The sequence below is a fragment of the Ambystoma mexicanum genome, chromosome 1p (genome assembly GCF_040938575.1).
Source record: "Ambystoma mexicanum isolate Mex_15411 chromosome 1p, UKY_AmexF1_1, whole genome shotgun sequence".
NCBI lineage: Eukaryota > Metazoa > Chordata > Amphibia > Caudata > Ambystomatidae > Ambystoma > Ambystoma mexicanum.
The window spans coordinates 468,164,775-468,186,919 of NC_090921.1; positions in this window are offsets into that span (position 1 = coordinate 468,164,775).

Below are 22,145 nucleotides of genomic sequence, written 5' to 3' on the forward strand. Positions count from 1 at the left end.
AAAGACCTATACAAAAAAAACGATTACCAAATCCTTACAACTAATTACAGAAAGGGTGTGGTATAGAGTTTCAATAAAGAAAGAATTGTTCACAATAATAAGTCAGGATGTGATTGCCAGGGGTCTCTCTTCCACACGTTTTGAGCACGGGACAAAGTGGGTCTCCTGAGCACAGCACACACTCAAGCTTTCACTGCACGAGCCGATAGTGCTGTTCCCGCTATCAGGTTCTTCGATGGTTAGATCTCTTTTTACTAAAAAGTCTCTTGCCTTGGAGGGCCTGATATTTTCAACCAACAAACACAAAGTTCTGTTTCACATATGGCTCTTGGTGACAGCTCCACCCCTGGGTTCCCCTCTTCCGGGCGCGGTCCCCTCACCAGTCGTATGCAACAAATCGATGAACCAGTTCCTTTCTCACGAATTATGGGTGATGATATTCCACCACTGGATCTCCCTCCTTCAGGTTCGGACCCCTTTTCAGTCGTCTGCTTCCCTCCTTTGGGTTTACAATGGCTGTTCTTGCATTCACTAATCACAATGTCCTTTCAAATATTTCACTGTGGCCATCCCTCCTCCGGGTTCACTCCTGTCAACACAATGTTCTTGGGGTTTCAGACTTCGTCTCTTCTTGTTAGCATCCCTCCGCCGGGTTCACTCTTGCCAAGCTTTACAACATACTGTCCATGTAAAACTTTTACCATGCAGGATTCGTTCCCCTTCACTTCACAATCATCTGTTGGTCAAAGTCCTTTGATTGTACAGAGGATTTGACAAGACCCCCGTATGACCACTTTGACCCCCTTTTGACTTTTCTTAAGGCCCTCTGGTTACGGTAGTCTCTATCATCAGGTAATCGCCCAAAGTTTCCTACTTGAGCACCCACGTGGTGCCGGACTTCTCTGTTGCTGGTTTTCCCCTTTTTTTCACCAATAGTTCTTTTACAGTTCAAATCAGCCATTTGCTACTTTTCGTTGAACACAGTTCGGTTTATTATTGACTCTCCCCTCGACTCACTGGCTGTGATGAACAGCTTCTCTTTGGAGTCTAGGTTAGTACCACAGAGACAAGCGTCTCTCCCCAGCTTGGTAATCAGAGGAAGAGGGTCTTGTGTACCGTTGACACCTGCTGCAACACATGCTGGCTATTTTCTGGGGTCTTATGCTGCTGTCTGCAGAGGTTTTATGGGCCTTAATCGGAAAGGGCAAGGTCGCTTTTCTCCTTGTCACCCTCTCAGTATGCAACGTCTTTCGCCTCCTCTTGAACAGCCATGCTGAGTTAGCTCTCACATCGTGCTGTCTGCCTTGCTCGCCCTCTGCTCTCGTGTTCCACCTTTTATCCCTGTGAAGAAGGGAAAGGGCCATCAGGTGTTTGTGATTCTGGTCACTTTCCTGACCCTTGTGTTGGGACATGTCAAGTAAACAGCTCTGGTGTTAGTCTGTTGTTTTGCGATCTGTGCGAAAGTGTTTGTGTCGGAAAACGGGGGGGGGGGGGTTTGAATGGGCAAAAGCTGTTCAAAGAAGGGGGATATTGTGTCTCACCCATCGGTGTCCCGCTCCCACTCCCCAAGGAGCCCCCATCCAGCTGATCCTCCCTCACTGGTCCACCCCCAGGAAAAGGGATCCGATAGCCATGGTCATGTCCTGGCCACCTGGATGACAGATCCCTGGGGACTAGCTAGGGAGACACCTTCAGGTTTCACACAAAAAGCATACTAACTAGCTAGGCATTGTTCATTTCTGAGTAGCAAGCAATTGCATTAAATCAGTATTTGGATCAAGCTAAGCAGCATAAGCTGTCAGAGTATGATTGGCTGAATTAGCATTACTTATCTAATTAACAGAGTTGTGGGCAGCAGGCCTTTATCACCACTAAGTGTGCACATTTCAAGTTTGTTGATAGGCCAATCAGTGGAGTGGGCCTCATTACAATCTTGGCGCAATGGGTTAACGGATGCCGCTAATGGATGCGGACCCGTTAAACCCATTCCGCCTGATTACGAGGTCCCCTCGCGGGACCCGGTAAGGATGCCTGGTAAAACCAGGCGTCGTTACCGGGTCCCGCGAGGGGACCAGGGAGCTAACAACGGGACGGTCATAATCGGCCCGCTGTTAGCTCCCTGCACCCATTCCCATTGAGCCCTATGGGGGCTCGAATGGGAATGGGGAAGGCCCGGGTTCCCTGAGGGAGGAATTACTGGGCCCTCCAAACTCAGAATGGCCCAGTAATTCCCCATTCAGGGAACCCGGACCCGGTTTTGGGGGCAGCCATGCCGCCAATAGTGGCATGGCTACCGCCAAAGCCGTAATGAAGCCCAGTGTCTTTTCTAATATGTCACCTGGGCTTGGTTTTGTCAAGCTGCTACAGATACATACTTTGTATTACATTGCATAAAAAAATTGCAAATTGACACCATCAGCCATTCCACCCAGGAGAGTGGAAATCAAAATTATGTTAAAAAACATGTTCTCTTTAGGAATGGGGTTTATTTATGCGATGGATCAGGGAAGCGAGTGAGCTGATTCAGTCCTTCTGGGCCTATTTGTGTCCATGCAGCACGATGCTGAGTGCATTTCTCCACACGCCCAGGGCTGGGTCCTTTGTAAAGGCAGCAAAGCAGATCACAGCAAGCAAAGAAGATCAACATAACAATGTGATGGAAGATTGCAGGATATCAAGGCCTGAATTATCCGCCTCTGCATTCTGCTGTTGTAGAGCAAATTCCAAGAAATCATTTGTAATTGAATTGGTAGCATCAAGAGAAGAAAGTGTGCACGGGCATCAGAGAGAGCTTCACAGATAGTCAGCAATAGCAATTATGCGAACGTGAAGAAAGGATGGATCTCGGGGTTGTGCGCCCACCACGTGCTAACAGCGAATACTGAAAAGTTGTCTTTCCAGTCAGTTTCATTACTACCCAAAGTGGGGGGGTGGGGGGAAGGTCTTCTTGAAAGTCACTCTAGGGTGCATGATGTTTGTGAAAGAGACGTGTTATTCCCATAGATAAGGATGTACCATCCAGTTAGCACAATACATTACAAGTTGTTGGTCACTCATTGTGGGGAGTTGGATTTCTGGCGAATGAGCACGGATGCGGAGGTCCTAGAATTTAGTATCACACTGGCTCCTTAAGGTTAAGGTTACCTGCAAATAATTAATTGCGGCATTCAGGGCCCCAGAGAGGTCTCCATTCTGCAGATGAAGCCAACACTCCCCCTGACGTGTGGCCGCAGCGCTGCACAGAGGCCTCCTTCCCCTGCAATCACAGGCATCCTCCTGTCCTTTGTCTTCAAAGCTGCCATAATTGGACAAGGCATACTCCCATAGGCTGCCCTGGTCACGTGTCAGGGTCCCTGCACCTGTTGTCCATGTAAAAGGCGATACCGCTAAGGCCATAACCCGGTTTGGTCTGCTAGGACCCGGTAGGTCCTATGGCTTTCCTCCTGGACCTATTTCCATCAGTCCTGAGGATCAGAGTGCTCCTCTCTGGCATCACACTACCATGTGAGCCTCCTTGAGTCATTCCATACATTAGCCACAGGTGTCCCAAGACGGTGTCAAAGAGGGGCAATTGCACCCCTAATCACTGTTTTGACCCCTAATTGGTACCTTGCACCCTCTGGCAAAGAACACCTTCAGGAGTCTAATAGGTGCTCCTTCGACTTGAAATCTTGACTGCTTTTACAGGCTCTATGTTTGCTTACCCAAGTTATTTGTTCTGACCTGAAGCAGACAACATGGGAATAGATGGGGCATGAATATCATTAGGTTGGAGGCCATCTATGTTGAAACCAGGCTTCCCACATGCTTGGCCCACTATTGATTTCTTAATGTGCAATTTACAATTTCATAGAAACAACAAAAGAGCATCCCTCAAGTGAAATATGTTTCTTTAAATGAAATAAACTCGTTTTCTTTAAACTATATTTACTTATTTTTCTGACAACCCCCAGAAATACTCTTTGATGTTTGTGCCCCTTCCTTGAGTTTTGTCACAAGGTATACTTCTATAGAGGTTATTTGCTTGTCAAACTGCTCATACGAAAGTAAACACTGATTTTCTGCTGACGGTAGTTATTAGGAAACTGCGTTGTGGTTTCATGGGGGCCCAATTTTAATTTTCACTATGAGGGAGGAAATAATTACCGCACCACCTGAATATGAGCAAGTATCCAGCCCAACCCATCCCTTGGCCAAACGGTACATTTTACAGCACCTCTTTTTTAAATCAAGAATTGCAAAAAGACATAAGATTTACAGCCGGCTTAAACATAATGCATCGCAGAAACACTCAGTGAACGTGTTAAGCTATCTTGTGGCGAGTATGCGTTCCACTTCCTTCAAAGAATTTAACATTGGATAAGGATCCCGGATTGTTGTCAAAATAACTGCATTAATAATAGTGCAGTTCATGAACATGACTTTATAATCAATGGTGTTCCCTCCCCAGCCACACCGACACTGCACATAGTCTCATTTAGGACTTACATCCATAAACTGAAAACTGTAAATATCTGTATCTGGTAAAAAGTGATGTTCCTGTCCCCATTGCTAAAAGGAATAAGGGGCAGGTGCTTGCCACCTATAGGTGATTACCCTCAGTTAAACAGACACAGGTCATTACGAGGTTGGCGGCAGCCGTGCTGGTAAACACAGGCAGGGCTGCTGCCGGAGTCATGAATTTTTACGGCACCCGGGAATGGGCAATTACCGGGGTATTACAGCCCAGGCAGACCCAGTAATTGCCCATTCCCAGGCACCAACAAATATTACTCCCCATTCCCATTTGAGTCCCATTGGACTCAATGGGAATGGGGAGGACGGGTGCAACGACACCATTCATGAACGGTGCCAGTGTATCGGTTAAGGTGTGCAAGCGGGTTCCATTCTGCTCTCCAGGTCAGACCTGGAAGGCTAAAAGGCACCCGCTCGTAGAACTCGTAGTTTGCCGGTCCGGAAACAATGGTACCAGCAAGCTTACCGGTATCGTTGTTTCCGGTTCGGCAAACTTGTAATGAGACCCACTGTCTTTGACGACCTATCATTTGAAACTGAGCTATTAGTGATATCTCTTCTATTGAACTGAATGTTTTAGCTCCATATTATAAGTTGAGCTGGAAGTAACGTCTCTTCTGCTAAACACTATGGGCCTCATTATGACCCGTGCAGAATGGGTTAACGGGTTCCGCTAATGGATCCGGACCCGTTAACACCATTCCGCACGATTACGAGGTCCCCTCGCAGGACTCCGTAAGGACGCCTGGGGACCGGGTGTCGTTACCGGGTCCCGCGAGGGTATGAGGGAGCTAACAACGGGCCGGTCGTAATCTGCCCGTTGTTAGCTCACTCTCCCATTCCCATTGAGCCCTATGGGGGCTCAAATGGGAATGGGGAAGGTCCGGGTCCGGGTTCCCTGAGGGAGGAATTACCGGGCCCACCGAACTCAGAATGGCCGGGTAATTCCCCATTCAAGGAACCCGGTAGAGGAGCCCGGTTTGGCAGCAGCCACGGAGCTAACAATTCCATGGCTGCCGCCAAACTCGTAATGAGGCCCTATGTCTAACTACATATTATTAGAAGCTGACTAGGATTGATGTCTATTTTCATTAAAAGCATGCAGTCTCTTGCTGAGTGCATAGCACTAGGTGACTAATGAGTGATGTCTTCTGATTAAAAATCTTCTTTCTATTGCTTGTATGCACGTCATGCATAACAACAAGCTGCACGCCTTCATTAAACAACAACTAAGTGCATGTGACTATCACATGTATAATCCATGAAGAACAATACAGACATCTCGAAATTAGTGCATGTCATGTGTGAGATGCCAAACCAGTACTCATCCTCACATTGCATTCTGGTATTTATAATCCAGAGTTTACAGTACTAGTACTGTACAGGACTGTTCTGAAAGCAATGACTTAAGCACCTGAGCTCTAACAGGGTGCAGCCCAAGAGCTTTCTTTCTGCATTGTATTATAGATGGTGCAAATAAGCAGCAGTGTGTTAGTCCTGGGCCCCTATTGCAATCTCTCCAGATTATTGGCCTATATCCAGGACTAAAAAGGGTCTGGAAAATGTGTCTGAGTGACATGTAGTTGTTGTGGTCCCTTTAGTCCCTCCCTTCAACCCCGCTGACCTATAACTACAAATATGTATAATGACCCTTATGCACGTGAAAAGTGAGCTAAAGCCTTTAGGGTAGTTTGAGGGTAGAAGGGCCTGACTAACAAAAGGTAATATTTATGCAGTACCACCACTTCCCCCAGCAGAACAAATCAGGTTTAGTGCACAACAGGCAGCATGAGTGCATGGGCAGTAGAAGTGAAAGCTTGGTCCATAAAGAGTAGGTACAGAAATTGTAAGCTGCACTTAAACCTAGACATTCCCCTTCTCGCCCTCTCTGTCCCTCTACTCCCAATGAACGCACTCACCTCACCCACCTCTATTTTAATTTCAATGTTTGTCAGCATGTTCTTCTATGGCACTAACTCACTACACCCAAGATATAGGGAGTCATTATAAGCTTCCCAGTATCCCGCCAGTAATTCCGGAAACTGACCTACCGTTTCCAGGGCCTGATATCCTGATATTACCGAGATATTCCAGCTGCCGGCAACAGCAATAAATCCCCATTCCATGGAGTCCCGCAGGACACCATGGAGGGGATTGCTAAATACCAGTGCCAGAAATACCAGCTGTTTTTTGCCAGTAGGGCTTGTACTTTTGCCGTGAAGGAAAAGTGGTGGCGATGGAATTAACAACACTTTTAAGGGCTCTTTTCCTACACCACAAAAGTCATAATGACCCCCAAAGTCGCCTAAATGCTTATTCAAATGATGCCAGAGGCTATGTTTGGGTGCAGGTGATTTGGCGCCATGTAAAAAAATGCTGACAAATATTGAAATTAAAATGGAGTTGGGTAAGGTGAATGAGTTCAGTGGGAGTAGAGGGAGAGAGAGGGCAGTATTCTCTGTGAGTTCATCAAGCCCAACCTTTTAAGTATGATGCTTTACTCGGGAACCAGTACAGGCATTGCAGTGCAAGGGTAGTGTGGGCATTTATTTCAAACCAAGGATCTCTGGCTGCATTATTTCAGATTAAATAAGTGTTCGTACCTGACATCTGGAAGCAACATGAAGTCACACATTTACATCCTGGTAGGGTTGCCTTGGCCCTTCACCCTTCAGATGTTGATAAACTGACTACCTTGAAGATCCGTCTTCTCTTACTTTTCAACCAAATTATGGAACTCAATGACCAGGTTACTCTGCACAGAGGACGATTATCTAGTCCTCGGAAAACAAACCTCTCAAAACCTGGCTGTTCACTGGACGGCAAAATATCAACTAGTACAACACCCTGTAAAGACCAGACCAAAGAGCACTTACAGCCTCTAGCCCCCACAGGCTGGGACTTTACGATCCACCAGAAGCACTCAGAAAAATCATCATGGGCCTGCAACTCCCAAGGGATGGACCACTTGGATTTTAACAACATGATAGCTACCACAAATCTGGACACAAAGACTAATTAAATCACTACTCCAATAAACTGGACATAGTAGAGACCGAATCATTTTGGTAAAGCCTCACTGACATGCACAATGCACCTGTGCATAACACTTAAAATCAAGAACAAATTGGAAATCGGAACCCAATCTGGTCAGTCTCCCGAACATTTTCTCCCCATCACACAGAAGACGCTGACACCATTCCAAAGTCATCATAAACTGGAACACCGAACAGTAACAAAACCTAATCAAAATCGATAACAACACAACTTGATCTTTACCAATAGAGCCCATTCCTAAAATTCTAATATGACTCCTCAGGAGCCCCAAATCACCTCCCTGTTCCCCAACCTTTAATCTACTAGCACCTTCAACCTGCACATAACTATAAGGCACACAACAGATGTATGGCTGCTAACACCATTCCAACCCTGAGGAACAGCTCAAGGCTAATCACACAGCCTGCTACATCTTTAGCTCTATCCCATGCTGTGCTGTCCTATGGTCTCTCCCGGCGTCCTGGTGCTGTCATTTATTATATCTAGAGTTTCTCCTTCTAGATAGAATGCATACACAAGTGTCAATGCCACAAACCACAAAGAACCATACCAAAACTCGGGACACTCATCATTGCCACATGTTTAGTACCTGCCTCTCTCTTTTAACAACCCCCTCTATTGTTTTGGCAAAACCACACGTCACAAGGGCACCACAAATTTCAGAGATGCGCTAAACAAGACTACTTTGTGTTTGAATTTTGATAATAACACTTACTACAGCACTTAACGAGAGAGGCACCCTTAATGAAGCACTAGATAAAATTATGATATTATTATTATTGTTAACCTTGAAATGATGGAGCAGCGTTAGATGGGCAGTTATAGATTCAGTTTAAAGCACTCAGTGGGCACCTTAAGGAATGCTGTTGAACTGTCATGTTGGAATTGTAATATGTAAGTTTGGCTGGGGTGCCAATCAGGGTGCTGTGGGTTGAACCTTGAATAAACCTGATGGAAAGGAATGATGGTGGGTTGCAGACAGTTAATATTGTTTGTTATGTCATTTTTCATGAATTGTTTTATTGCTCGAGCAACAAATGAAGATAAAATGGGTTCAATGAAAAGAAAACAGTAAAACACTAGTTAGACTACATCCACGTTGGACTTTTTTTGAGGGCCTAACTTCTTAGGGTGTATATTAACTGTATTAAAAACATGCATTATCTTAAACCTACTCTGATCTTGTATAATGTCACCTTTTTAACCAGCTTGGTAAAAAATATGTTTCCTGTAACCATTTTGGCCTGTTGACCCTTATCTGATGTGCCACCACCCCGTCCTCTTGTTCTATTTGTGCTCCCTAGTGTGCCCCCCTAATATTTATTTCTAGATACGCCACTGATGTTAGCCCCTTTCAGGTGGTATCCAGTAATATTACCCCCACACAAATGCTCGCCATACTTATACTCGCCAGGAAAAGGCCATGGCGACATTATGTATGGTGACCATTTGTAAGGGGAGCAGGGCTGTCCCCTGCTCACCTTGAAGGGGATTTAAAAGGGAGGTTGCTGGGGTGTCCCCTGCATGTTCCCAGTGATTGTCCCCGCAAATCGCTGCCTTTTTGCAGCAATTTATTTGCCACACAGCCTTTTTGCTGGGATATTATCACATGGACCTCTCAGGTACCACTGTCCTACCTCATGCCTTTTACGCACTTGCATGTTCAAAGCTGCATTTTGGTCACCTCTCTACCTGTATTTTAGAAGTTGTATTGTGAAAGCTTACAGCCATGTGCCATGCTCCCAACCTGTATATGAAAATCTGCATTTTAGTTATTATAGCTCAGTGCTGTCTGGCGACATTTAAAAAAAAGCTGATTCTTGGTTGCTTGCATTGTAAAACCTGCACGTTGGTTGCTTGTATTTTGAATGCTGCATTCTGATTGCCTTTGTCCCCCTGATCTCTACCTCTATTTTAAAAGCTGTATTGTGGTCGATCAAGTGCCTGCCTGTGTCCTCTACCTGTATTTGAAAATATGAAATTTGTTCACTTTTATGGCCCTGTCCTTTCTGCATGGAATTGAAATTCTGCACTTAGTTTCCTACAATGTTCATAACTATTGCTACAGTGCTGTTATATCCCTCTTGTTACTGCCCCCGGCCCATCACTCCATGCCCTGCCACCACTCCTCCTGTTCTCTCAGTATGCTTCCCTCATAACCCCAACTGCAATTACTCTGCTATTACTCTCTCCAGTAGCCTTTCTCTTATTCCCAACGAACCTCACCACCCTTATCTAGCCCACTTATGCTCCAAATACTCCACCTTTCCTCATTGTACCCTTACCTTCAACCAAACCTCAGAATGCCCTCTGACCAACCTAATTGCTCCAATCACATATCTCCTTCCCGCCTCCCGAGCTGAACTCCCTCTGTTCCCCTCTCTTCTCCTACTTCATCACATAAGGGCATTGGGACACCACGTCAATCAGCAATAACTCATTCTTTGGTGTTCCAAACTTCTATACATCCCAAAGTCTAGCGGCAAGTGCAAATACAAAGTTGAAACTCTTACAAGTGTCCCAAAACAAAAGTACACAAATTCTTCCCTCCTCGTCGAAGACATTTATTCTTCCCTTATTGAGTTTCTGAAGAAAGGGTGCTCTGAACCTCCGACCCTGTCCTTGGGTTGTGGGACTCCCCAGGCTGTGGAACCTTGGCTGCTGGGCAGACAGGTGTTTCATAGTCTCCCATGAGCTATGCCTTGTCCTGCATTGGTAGTAATTCTGTTGGAATGCAGAAACGCTTTCTGGCTAGCCGAGTAACAGTTCATGGTTTGCATGGGGCTCTTGTACACCCATTTGAGGCTTGGTAGAGAAGCATGACCATAACCTTATCCACTCACTTCTGTACTCAATGTTCTCTCTCAAGCTTTCCTCCAGTCTCTCCACACCTATGCTGTCCTCCCCACTCCTCGGCATAGTGACACTGTCTAGTACCCACCCCCTCCTTTAAAATCTCCCCTGGACTGACTTAGTCCATTTTCTTCAGCCTTCTACCTGGATTGGCCTGGTTCTATCTTTTCTACCTGGATTGGCCTGGCTCTATCTTCTCTGTAGCCAATCAATCTCACATTCTCTTTCTTCATAGTTGTAAGGAACTCATGGTGACAATCGTAAAGACAGACACAAGTGGTCACATTGCAAGGTTGTTTATTAAACTGTATAAATAAGAGAGAAAAACGCCTAACCTAAATCTAAGATGGGAGCAAGCTTCGACAAATAAGGCAGTCATAGTGGCGTCTTGTCAAACAAAAGGTGCCTCTACTAAATAAAACTATTTCCAATCCTTACTACTAGTTACAAAAGAGTGAGGGATAGTGTTTGCAAGGAAATACAGAATTGTTCACAAATAATAGGTCAGGATGTTATGGCCGGGGTCTCCCTTTCCCACGTTTTCAAGCACGGGACAAAGACGGGACTCTCTAGTACAGGACATTCCTGGCTTCTCCTATATGAGGTTACAGTTTCTTTCCACTATATCAGGCATCTTCTGTGTCCAAGACTCCTTCATGAAAAATCTCTTACTTCAGAAGCCTGTTGCTTCGTAAATTATAAAATAAAAGTTCCTTTAAATTTTTGTTTACGTTGGGCTATTACTTTTCACCTGTGGATCCCCCTCAGCCGGGCTCTGATGTGTTCTCTGCGTTAGTCTCCCTAAGTCAGGCTCAGACCAACAAATAACTTATCAATAGCTCATCCAGCCCCCAGACAGGCTTTCTTTTAGTGCCCAGTCAGGCTTTCTCTCAGCCTCGAGTCAGGTTTCACATAGATCATGCAGAGTTCCCCTCTGCCGGGTTCAAACGCCCGTTTCACAATGCTCACTAGTTTACAATGCGTCAAGGACTTTCGATTGTACGAGGAATTTGGCTGGACCCTTGGATGACCACCTTCACACCATTCGTCAGCCTCCCCTAGGGCCATCAGGTATTTTACGTCTATACTGTTAATCTTTTAATGTTGCAAATACAACCTTCAGTTTGACATAGTCCGACTCTTATCAGGTTCTTCCGACTCACCGACTCACGTGTCATCTTCTCCCGGCCCTGGCTATCAGTGCGGGAGGGTTCCATGTACTGCGGACATCCGTCACACCATCTGCCATCTTACGTTTCTTTGTTTGGAGCTTTCGCAGGTCTGCGTTGAAAAGGGCAAGGGCAATTCCCTCCTTGACGTCCTTTCAGGTTGCGCTGCCTTTCTCCTCCGTTTGAACTGCTGCTCTAGAACCACTGCTTCCTCGTACATTCTGCCTTGCTCAAAATGTGCTCTCGTGCTCTGTCTTGTATCCCTATGGGGAAGGGAAAGGGCTGTCAAGTGTGTGAAATCAGTGGCAATTTCCTGACTCTGCCTGACCCTTGAGTTGGAACACGTATACGGTTCTGGTGTTAGTCCATTGTCTTTCAGGGTAATCGGTCTGTGAAAAAGTGTTTGTGTTAAGAAAGGGGAAGGGTTGAGCTTTCAAATATCCTACGGAGTAGGTTGGGGAAAAGGTGTTTTTTTTTTATTAAGTGTATTTGGTTTATTACAAACCTATCACAATTAGCAAATGTTTTAACAAAGAGATCAAGCATAAACAAAAAGAAGTCAAACGTAGAAATAGAAGAAAAAAACAAGAAAAAACCAAATACAGAACAACAAACCTTAACAGAAATCTAACTTAAAAAAAGCTTCCAAATTAGGCAAGTATTACTTGAAAATTATTTTAAAAACAAGTTTTAAACAAGTTTGAACCTAAAAACATTTTGGGCCTTATTACGACCCTGGCGCTAAGTGAAAAACGATGGCGGTAAATGGTTACCGCCATCTTTTTCCGCCAGGTCCGATCATGACCCGTGACCGTTAACTACGATGCCATTAGCGGCATCGTAGTTAACGCTGCCGCTAACTGCGCTAAGGGTGCGCGCACGCGACTGGCCACACCGTACTTAGCGCCATGGCGGAAAGGTACGCAAATGCCGACCCAAGCGGACATGCACCTAACGCCATCACCCAGCCCGTTAAGTACCTTACCGCCATGGTGCTAATTACGCTATCGCGAACCAACCGTAAAGGGCCATGTAAAGTGAATGCAGCTGCCACAGGTGCACAGAAACAGCACAGGTGAAGGCAATACAGACTCAGGAAGTACAAAAAGAGCACATCCCACCCCTTCCCACACCCAGTCACACTCCACAATGATACCAATACGACTAGCAATGTTGGGGCTGGAGGACCTGATAGCAATGCATGTGCTACAACAGCAACAACAACAACAGGCATCACAGAGGAGACGCAGGAGGAGAAGGAGGGCAAGGCAGGCCCAGCAAGCCCCACCAGCACAGCCAGTGCCACCACGCAGGCAGCCCCCAATCCCACGCATCAGAGCCAATCCATTCAACCTCACTGCTGTGCAGATCCACGCCCTGTACCGTTTGGACCGGGACACCATCACCGCCATCGTAGACATGATACACAACGACATCGTCAGCATGATAGACACTCCAACCGCCATCCCCCCCTACTGAAGGTAGTGTCTGTACTCCACTTCCTGGCCACAGGCACCTACCAGCACACAGTGGGGCACTTGCATGGCATTTCACAACCATTATTCTCACGAACACTCATCCAAGTGCTCGATGCCCTCCTCAAGCACACAGACAACCACATCTCATTACCACGGACTGCCCAGGACATTGCAAACACCAAAGTGGGATTCCATGCACTAGCCGGCATACCCGGTTGCATTGGTGCCATCGACTGCACCCATGTGGAATTGGTGGTTTCACGTGCCATGGAGGTACCGTACCGCAACCGGAAACAGTTCCACTCAATCAACGTGCAAATGGTCTGTGACTCCAACAAGATCATCACACATTGTTGTGCCCGATTCCCCGGATCAACCCATGATTCTATGGTCCTGAGGAACTCCACAATACCACGCTACATGGAGCGACATGCAGGCCCAAGATCCTGGCTACTCGGTGAGTCCAATGTCATGGAAGTGGGCAGGTGAATGACGTACCGATGCATACTCCACCTGGCTGAAAGGGGGGGGTGATGCATACTCCACCTGGCTGAAAGGGGGGGGTGATGCATACTCCACCTGGCTGAAAGGGGGGGGGGAGGGTTGATGCATACTCCACCTGGCTGAAAGGGGGGGGGGATGATGCATACTCCACCTGGCTGAAAGGGGGGGGGGATGATGCATACTCCACCTGGCAGAAAGGGGGGGGAATGATGCATACTCCACCTGGCTGAAAGGGGGGGGGGGTGATGCATACTCCACCTGGCTGAAAGGGGGAGGGATGATGCATACTCCACCTGGCAGAAAGGTGGGGAGATGATGCATACTCCACCTGGCTGAAAGGGAGGGGGTGATGCATACTCCACCTGGCAGAAAGGGGGGGGTGATGCATACTCCACCTGGCTGAAAGGGGGGGGGTGATGCATACTCCACCTGGCTGAAAGGGGGGGGGGATGATGCATACTCCACCTGGCTGTGAGTAACACAGAGAACGGAGACAGAGGATGGGCACTCACAATGCACTCAACCCCTCTGCATACATTGGGTGATGGCATGCAAAACAGGCCATGGGAGCCATGAGGATATACTGGTTGCATTGTGTGAATCAATTAGTGCATGTAGAAGTGAGTCAAAGTAACAGTTGGATGCAAGCCATGTTGGCACATCATGTTCTTGATCAGATGACATGACTGACACATACATTCTCGCCTACATACAGGTGATGCAGGCTATCCCCTGAAGAGGTGGCTCCTTACACCAGTCCGTAACCCGCAGAACCAGCACGAGGAGGACTTCAACCGTGCACATACAGGTACTCGTGTGGTCATAGAGCAGACATTCGGCCTATTGAAGGGACGGTTCCGAAGCCTCAGCAGGTCTGGTGGGGCACTCCTGTACCACCATGAGAAGGTGGCAAAGATCGTCATGGCATGTGTCATGCTACACCATATGTGCGTCAGACGGAATGTGCCCCTGCCCCCTGACGCAGAACTGCAACCACCTGACGATGAGGATGAGGAGGGTGCAGATGGGGCGGCACCCCATGGAGGAGGCGACGCACAGGAGGGGCGTGCAATGCGCCTAAGTATCATCGACCACTGCTTCTACCACACACGACTGGTGTGAATCACATGGAGACTGCACTTGGGGCACTGTGTGTCTCTTGGACATGCACACTGTGGACTGTACACCAATAAAGCACACATACGGAATGAAAATGCCCACACATTTCATTTTGGGAAAGAAAAAAGTGTATTTAAACTATGAAACGTCGTGACACACACCCTCCCCCTCCCCCCTGCACACCCCAACACACCCCCTCCCGCCTCCCCCCTGCACACCCCAACACACACCCTCCCCCCTGCACACCCCAACACACCCCCTCCCCCCTGCACACCCCAACACACCCCATGTAGGTATCAACAGATGCCTGTGACAGTGGGCACAGGCTGTTACATGCCCCCTCTCCCGGCCCCCGGGGCACCCCTGGCTGTGGAGCGCAGGTTACGTCCGGAACGTCGGACGGGGCTGCTCTGTGCAGAACTGGCAGTGGAGGATGTCCCTGCTTGCCCCCGTGCAGCGCAGTGAGCGCACGACGCAAGCCGGCAAGTTCAGCACAGATGTCCCTGGACATGGCCTGTATGGCATCCCTCAGGGTGGCAGTGCTCTGCGCAACTTCGGCCCTTATGGTCTCCGTGGCCTTTTCAATGGTTGCCCTAGCCCCCACACATTCCGCGGCATGCTCAGCCAGCATCGTGGACAGTTGTTGCTGCCGTTCTGTGATGTCCTCGAGGGACTGCTGCCCCTGCTGGCCCATGGCCAGTGCTGGTGGTGTGTTGGAGGGGCTGCTCCCCTCCTGTGGACTGAGGACTGGGCATGGGGTAGAAGGCCACTCCTCTACCTCTGTGTGCCCCTGTGTGTGATCCTCATGGGGGCTGGCGTCTGACAAACAGGGGGAATGTAGTAGGTCAGTGGGGCTTCGGACTTCGTGCTCCTCAATGTCTGAGTCTGAACATGCAGCTATTGCAGCTGTCTCACCCATGTTGCTGCTGGCCGCTGACCCGGTGCCTTCTGTGGCATGCAATTTTGGTAGAGGTGGGGCAGCTGCTGCTGGCCTGCTGACTACTGGGGTGCTTGCCGGTGGGACGTCCGGTATGCTTGCAGTGGGGCCTGCTTGTTGTGGGGTCTGCCTCACTGCAGCTGAGGTCGAGGGTGCGGGGACGGTATAATTGGCCTTCTTGGCTCTCTTCGTCGCAGGGGTGTCCTGGTCCTCGGGGTGTGAATCTGTGCCTGTGGTGGAGCAAAGGAGGGAGGGCGTTATTGCTGGGTCTGCGGACTTTGGAATGACAATGATAGACATTATTCTGGTCAGTAGATGAGGCAGATTTCAGGCAGGGCCATGCAGGTTGTCTCCTTTTAGTGTGGAATGTGGATGCAGGTATGCAGGTGCCAGCAGTGTATACAGGGTGTTGCTCGCATGTGGCTATGGGCAGTGTGGAAATGTGTTGCATTTACACTCTAGGGCAACCTTGTGCTACACATGAATGGACTGCAGTGACTATGGCATGTCTTGTTTGAGGCACCTACCTTCATCGCCTGATGTCGGAGCTCCCCTTTCCATCCCTCCAACGCCTTCAATGGCTTCCATGCCAATCGTGGTTGCACAAATCTCCTCCCACGGTTGGAGTTTTAGTAGGGATTCCGATCGTCCATCGGTACCCATTGCAAGGTTGCGGTTCACAGAGATGACCGCTCTGACCCGTATGCGGAGGTCGTCCCAGCGCTTCCTGCACTGCTGTGGGGTGTGGGGTACGGTCCCCACCGCGCTGACGCGCTCGGCCACCAGGGCCCAGATGGCCTTCTTTTTCCCTATCGCTGTCCTGGTCATTTCAGGGGAGAAAACGACAGCTGCGTTGTCTTGCAGGGTCTCCGCAAGCATGCAGAGTTCCTCCCGGCTGAATCTTTCCTGGCGCTGGCGGTCACATGCCTTCTTAACAGCTTTAGGCATTTTTGGGTAGTTGGATGGGTGGGTGATTGGTTGGGACAGGTGTCAGGGTTGGATCTGGTGTTGTTCGGTAGGATGGCAATGGATTGTGTTTTTAAAGATGGCCGACGTGCCGTTTCCCGTTCCGGCGCGATGACGCTATTTCCGGTCCTGCTTTTTACGGCCGCCGCAAATTACGGTGGCCGCTACTTACGGTGGCGGAAGTGCACCTTGCTTGCTTTACGATGCCGGTAGGGGCCTTTTCCGCCATGGCGTTAATTGCATTACCGCCATGGCGTAATGCTCGTGCGCGATGGGTCGTAATGTGGCGCTCTTTACGCCATCGGCCCACGGCGTAAACGCTCATTACGCCATGGCGGTAATGACGGAAGATTACCGCCTGGGTCGTAATGAGGCCCTTTGTCTTTTTAGCTATACCAAATTAGTTTTTTTCCATTTCATCTTCTTTATTGAAATGGTCTAGCCTTTTGAGGTTTTTTTTTCCAAAAATGTGACCGTTGCAAAGTTTATTCTTGGGGTTCGACAATCGTATATTAGACTCCACCATTTCTCGGAGTCTAACCCACATATATCTACGATGTTGCTGTTTAGGTACAGATTTCGGAGATCTCTTAGCTTTGGGCAAAATAGCACCAAGTGGCTGAGAGACTCTTCACTTCTTTTGCACAATTGGCACCTTGTACATATCTTTTCTTTGGTATATTTTGCCTTCGTTGCTTTGTTTTGGAGAACATTCAGTCTAAAATGTAATAATAGATCTCTTTGCTTACGATTTGGAAATTTTCTCAAGCACTCCGGTATAATGGACATCACACCACAATTTGTTTTCAGGAATATGTGAGTTTTTGACAATGCTCTTTTTGTTTCAGTGTTTGACCAGTCCTCTGCCCATAAAATTCTTTTGATGGCTATTGGGTGTTCTGCCAATGTTTGATTATCTAGGCTTGACTCTTTTAAAATGTGTTCATTTTCTCTTTTCCAATCTTCAACTACCTTTTCTTCAAATTTGTTGTTTTCACAGAATATTTCAAATTGAGGTAGCATCAAGTGGTCATTGTTTTTCTGTACAACATCAGCTTATTATAGCGTATGTATACATATAGAGCAGTCAGGCCGAGTTCAAGACGAATTACCGTCATTGGTGTCGCTTTCGGTATCGGTAGGATATTTTTCCAGAATAGCCCTTCCAAGGTATTCCAGAACTTCTCTGGAATATTCATACAGGTTTCTTCTCCGTATGTTAGTGTTGCTATTACTTTGAGCCTGTTGAATGTTATTACAGATCGGAGGGAAAATGTTCCGTATCTTTTATTGATGATATTCACTTGCGCTGTTAGTTGTTTTGTTTTCGTCTTTAGCATCCTTTTGCAGGGCTCTTCATTTTTTGTCCCACTTAATTGGATACCCAGGTATCTCATTTCATTGCATGGTTTTATTTGCGTTTTGTTCACTGACCATTCCTCTTTCTTGCTTTTTTTCCATCTTTTGTCAACAAATATCAGTATTTCTGTCTTGTCTGCATTTATTTCTAGGCCCTTTTTTTCTATATATTTTTCAACCTGATTTAAGGCTCTTTGTAAACCAATTTGTGTGTGGTCTAATATTATCAGGTCGTCTGCATATAATAGATGGTTGATCGGTCTGCCATTTAGTCTTGGTGGAAAGGTTCTACTGTTTTCCAAGCAGTATTGCAAATCTTCGATGTAAAAGCAGAATAGAGTGGCGGCTGGCGGGCACCCTTGTTGTAGGCCTTTTGTTGTTTTTATGTCCTTTGTTAGGTTGCCACCTTGGTCTAATTTAACTCTTATTGAGGTTCTAGCATACATTTCCTTGATTGCTTTCAGGAGATCTGCAGGACAACCTTTGGAGACCAGTTTTTCCCAAAGATGTCTTCTGTTTACACTATCAAAGGCTTGTCGCAAGTCAATGCTAGCTGTGCATAATGTTTGTTTGGTTGTGTGTGCTCTTTTTTTCAATCAATCCTAATATCAGGAGATTTAAATTACACCCTACATTTTCGACAAAGCCCGACTGCCGTTTGTCATAAATATTTGTATCTTTAATCTACTTTTTCAGTTGTTTTAACAAAAGGGTAGCGAAGATTTTTCCAACACAATCCAGCAGAGCGATTGGTCGGTAATTTTTAGGTTCTATCCTATTTCCTTTTTTAAAAAATCGGAACAACGATGGCCGACTTCCATGATTTTGGGATTTGTCCCATCTTGATGATTCTCTTGAATAGTCTTTCACAAAAATGTGCCCAATTCTCTTCTTTTAACACTGCGTTCGATAGGCCATCTGGCCCTGGGGCTCTTGAGGAGCTTGCTTTTAGAATTAATAACTTTATGTCTTCTTTATCAAAGGGAATATTCCAGAGTCCGGCTTCATTTTCATTTGTATTGCTTTCTAAATACGTTTTTTCTGTCTCATTGAACAATTTTGTGAAGTGCTCTATCCAGCCAATTTCTGGGATGGGGTTTTCATAAGCGCTACCGCTATTGATTGTTTCTCATTTAGCAAATCCCATAATGACATGCTTTTGTGTTGTTCATTGCTTTTTGCATGGCTTCAGCATCCTGTTGTAACAATTGTATTTTATGGGATTTCTGCCAGTTTTTGTATTTTGGTTTCCTTTTTTGGATCAGTTCTTTTGTTCCTTTGATCTTATCTGTTTTTAATACGGTCAGTTCCTTTCGCAGTTGTTTCTTTTGTATCCTCCCCTCTGGATCATATACATGTAATTTTTTGGCTTTTGGTTTCATGTATTTTCCTGTGCTTTGTTTAAATGTCTGTAGAGACGTATCGTATTCTACAGACATGTTTTCTTTGTCCTGCCACTTTTCTAGATTTTTCAATACAGTGTCAAAGTCATTTCTTTTCAACCTTAGACGATTTAATCCAGATTCTAGCTCAATTATGGTATCCCATTTCGGATTTAGTATTGTCTCCAGTGAGAAATCACAGCGATAATTGGCTCATGGTCACTGTGAATTGATGGTATTACCCTGAAGCTTTGGATTTTCACTAGCAGCTTTTCGGAAACAAACATATAATCCAGTATATTACTCACATTGCCATTGGTCCATGTCTTAGTGGGCGGCATGTCCACCTTCGTATTTTGGTTTAATCTATGCAATCTCCTCGCTTCCATTTCGTCATTCCACGTTTGTCCATGTTTACATTTTTGTCAATTTTTTTGATTTATTTCATTTTGTGTAAGTTTCTTTTCTTCAAAACAGTTCGCATTAAGATCACCCCAGATGATAATATTCAAGTCTTGGTGCACTTCTCTTTTGCTATCCAAGCATTCCATTATTTGGTCTATGAAATGTTCGCTTTCATTTTTTAAAGGTGTTATAAAGTCCCACTTCTACTCTCCGAGGACCCCCCATCCAAGTGATCCTTCTGTACTGGTCCACCCCCACGGGCCACCTCGATGACAGATCCCCGGGGTGTGGTCAGGGAGACACCTTCAGGTTTCTCACATAGTACATGCCCTACTTTACTTATCACGCTCTTCCCTCCAAGTCCTCTAATCTAACCCATCTGTCTCCTTTTCTCCTGGACTCACTGTCTTGGTTCTATTTTTCTTCCTCCCAGATGACTCCCAGCTTCACAATGTCTTTCTCTTTCTCAATATCTCGTTCCTTCTCAAAATCGTTCTCCACTTCAATATCTCTCTGTCTAAATATCTTTCTCCATGTCATAAACAGGACCTTTCTCCTTCACGACAACTGATTCCCTCTTTGTCCTTTCATAATCTCACTCTCCTGCTCCATCAAATAATCATCCTTCCCAAGTTGATGCTTCCTCTGTCCACTCCAAGGTGATGTTCCTCTCCTTACACCCCAATTGACTATCTTCCTCCTCCAACAAACCAGATTCTCCCTCCGACTTCACATAAATTTCTCCAAAAGCACAATGATATCCCTTGCCACAATCCCAAGATCTCCTTCCTGTTTTATAACAATATCTCCCTCCTTTCTACTCCATGGTTTTCTTGCCTCACCATTCACCAGCCTCTCCTTATTGCTAAGTCTCCACCCTCAAGTTCTTCTTACTCTGGTCATCTTGGACCAGGGCCACAATGGATCTGCTGCTCTCCTCCTGCCAGCTCCCCCTGCCTAGTCTAACAGGTAATGGCTTTGAGTGGCTGGGCTGCCTGAATTTCAATATCTGGTCCCTCCTCCACATGGGTGATGCTTACTGATGTGCAGTGCACTTGTGTAATATGGTCTAGGCTGTTCTGTGCTTGGACCATGTGCTTTTGGATTCTAAAGTGGCCCTGCATATACAGTTGATGTCCCCTAGTACTCTCGGGAGCTGTACTGGTATGCCCTCCATTGAACTATGTGCCTGCGTTCTCCTGGCATGTAATTCAGAAGTATTAATGGGCAAAACAGCCCCATTTAACCCTCCAAAATTCCACCAGAAATCACTGAAATTTTGCTCTGTTGCATCATTCCGCTTAGAACCCATTGGCAGTGCGGTGCAAAGTGAAATGGCAGAGCAAATCTACAAAGGCTGGGCTGAATTGTGACAGAACACATGAAGAGGTTTCCAATAATGGAACTGTGTTGGTGTGTGGTTAGAACTTAGCCAGTTGTATTCATATGCTTTTATATTTTGTCTACTGTATGCATCGATATTGTCTTGCCTATCTACAGAGCAGAGGCTTTAACTGAGAGAACCCTGCGTGTTAGCAAGATTCTAGGGGGTTGTATGAAGTGATATTCTAAAAGGGACAGTTGGTGATGAACTGGTTGCACTGATGGTATAGAACTCTGTTCCCAGGAAGCTGGTTATGAACCCCACTTTATGTTATATACCTGGATGAATAAAGTGCATTTCCTGTGTTATTCCCATAGATAAGGATGTACCATCCAGTTAGCACAATACATTACAAGTTGTTGGTCACTCATTGTGGGGAGTTGGATTTCTGGCGAATGAGCACGGATGCGGAGGTCCTAGAATTTAGTATCACACTGGCTCCTTAAGGTTAAGGTTACCTGCAAATAATTAATTGCGGCATTCAGGGCCCCAGAGAGGTCTCCATTCTGCAGATGAAGCCAACACTCCCCCTGACGTGTGGCCGCAGCGCTGCACAGAGGCCTCCTTCCCCTGCAATCACAGGCATCCTCCTGTCCTTTGTCTTCAAAGCTGCCATAATTGGACAAGGCATACTCCCATAGGCTGCCCTGGTCACGTGTCAGGGTCCCTGCACCTGTTGTCCATGTAAAAGGCGATACCGCTAAGGCCATAACCCGGTTTGGTCTGCTAGGACCCGGTAGGTCCTATGGCTTTCCTCCTGGACCTATTTCCATCAGTCCTGAGGATCAGAGTGCTCCTCTCTGGCATCACACTACCATGTGAGCCTCCTTGAGTCATTCCATACATTAGCCACAGGTGTCCCAAGACGGTGTCAAAGAGGGGCAATTGCACCCCTAATCACTGTTTTGACCCCTAATTGGTACCTTGCACCCTCTGGCAAAGAACACCTTCAGGAGTCTAATAGGTGCTCCTTCGACTTGAAATCTTGACTGCTTTTACAGGCTCTATGTTTGCTTA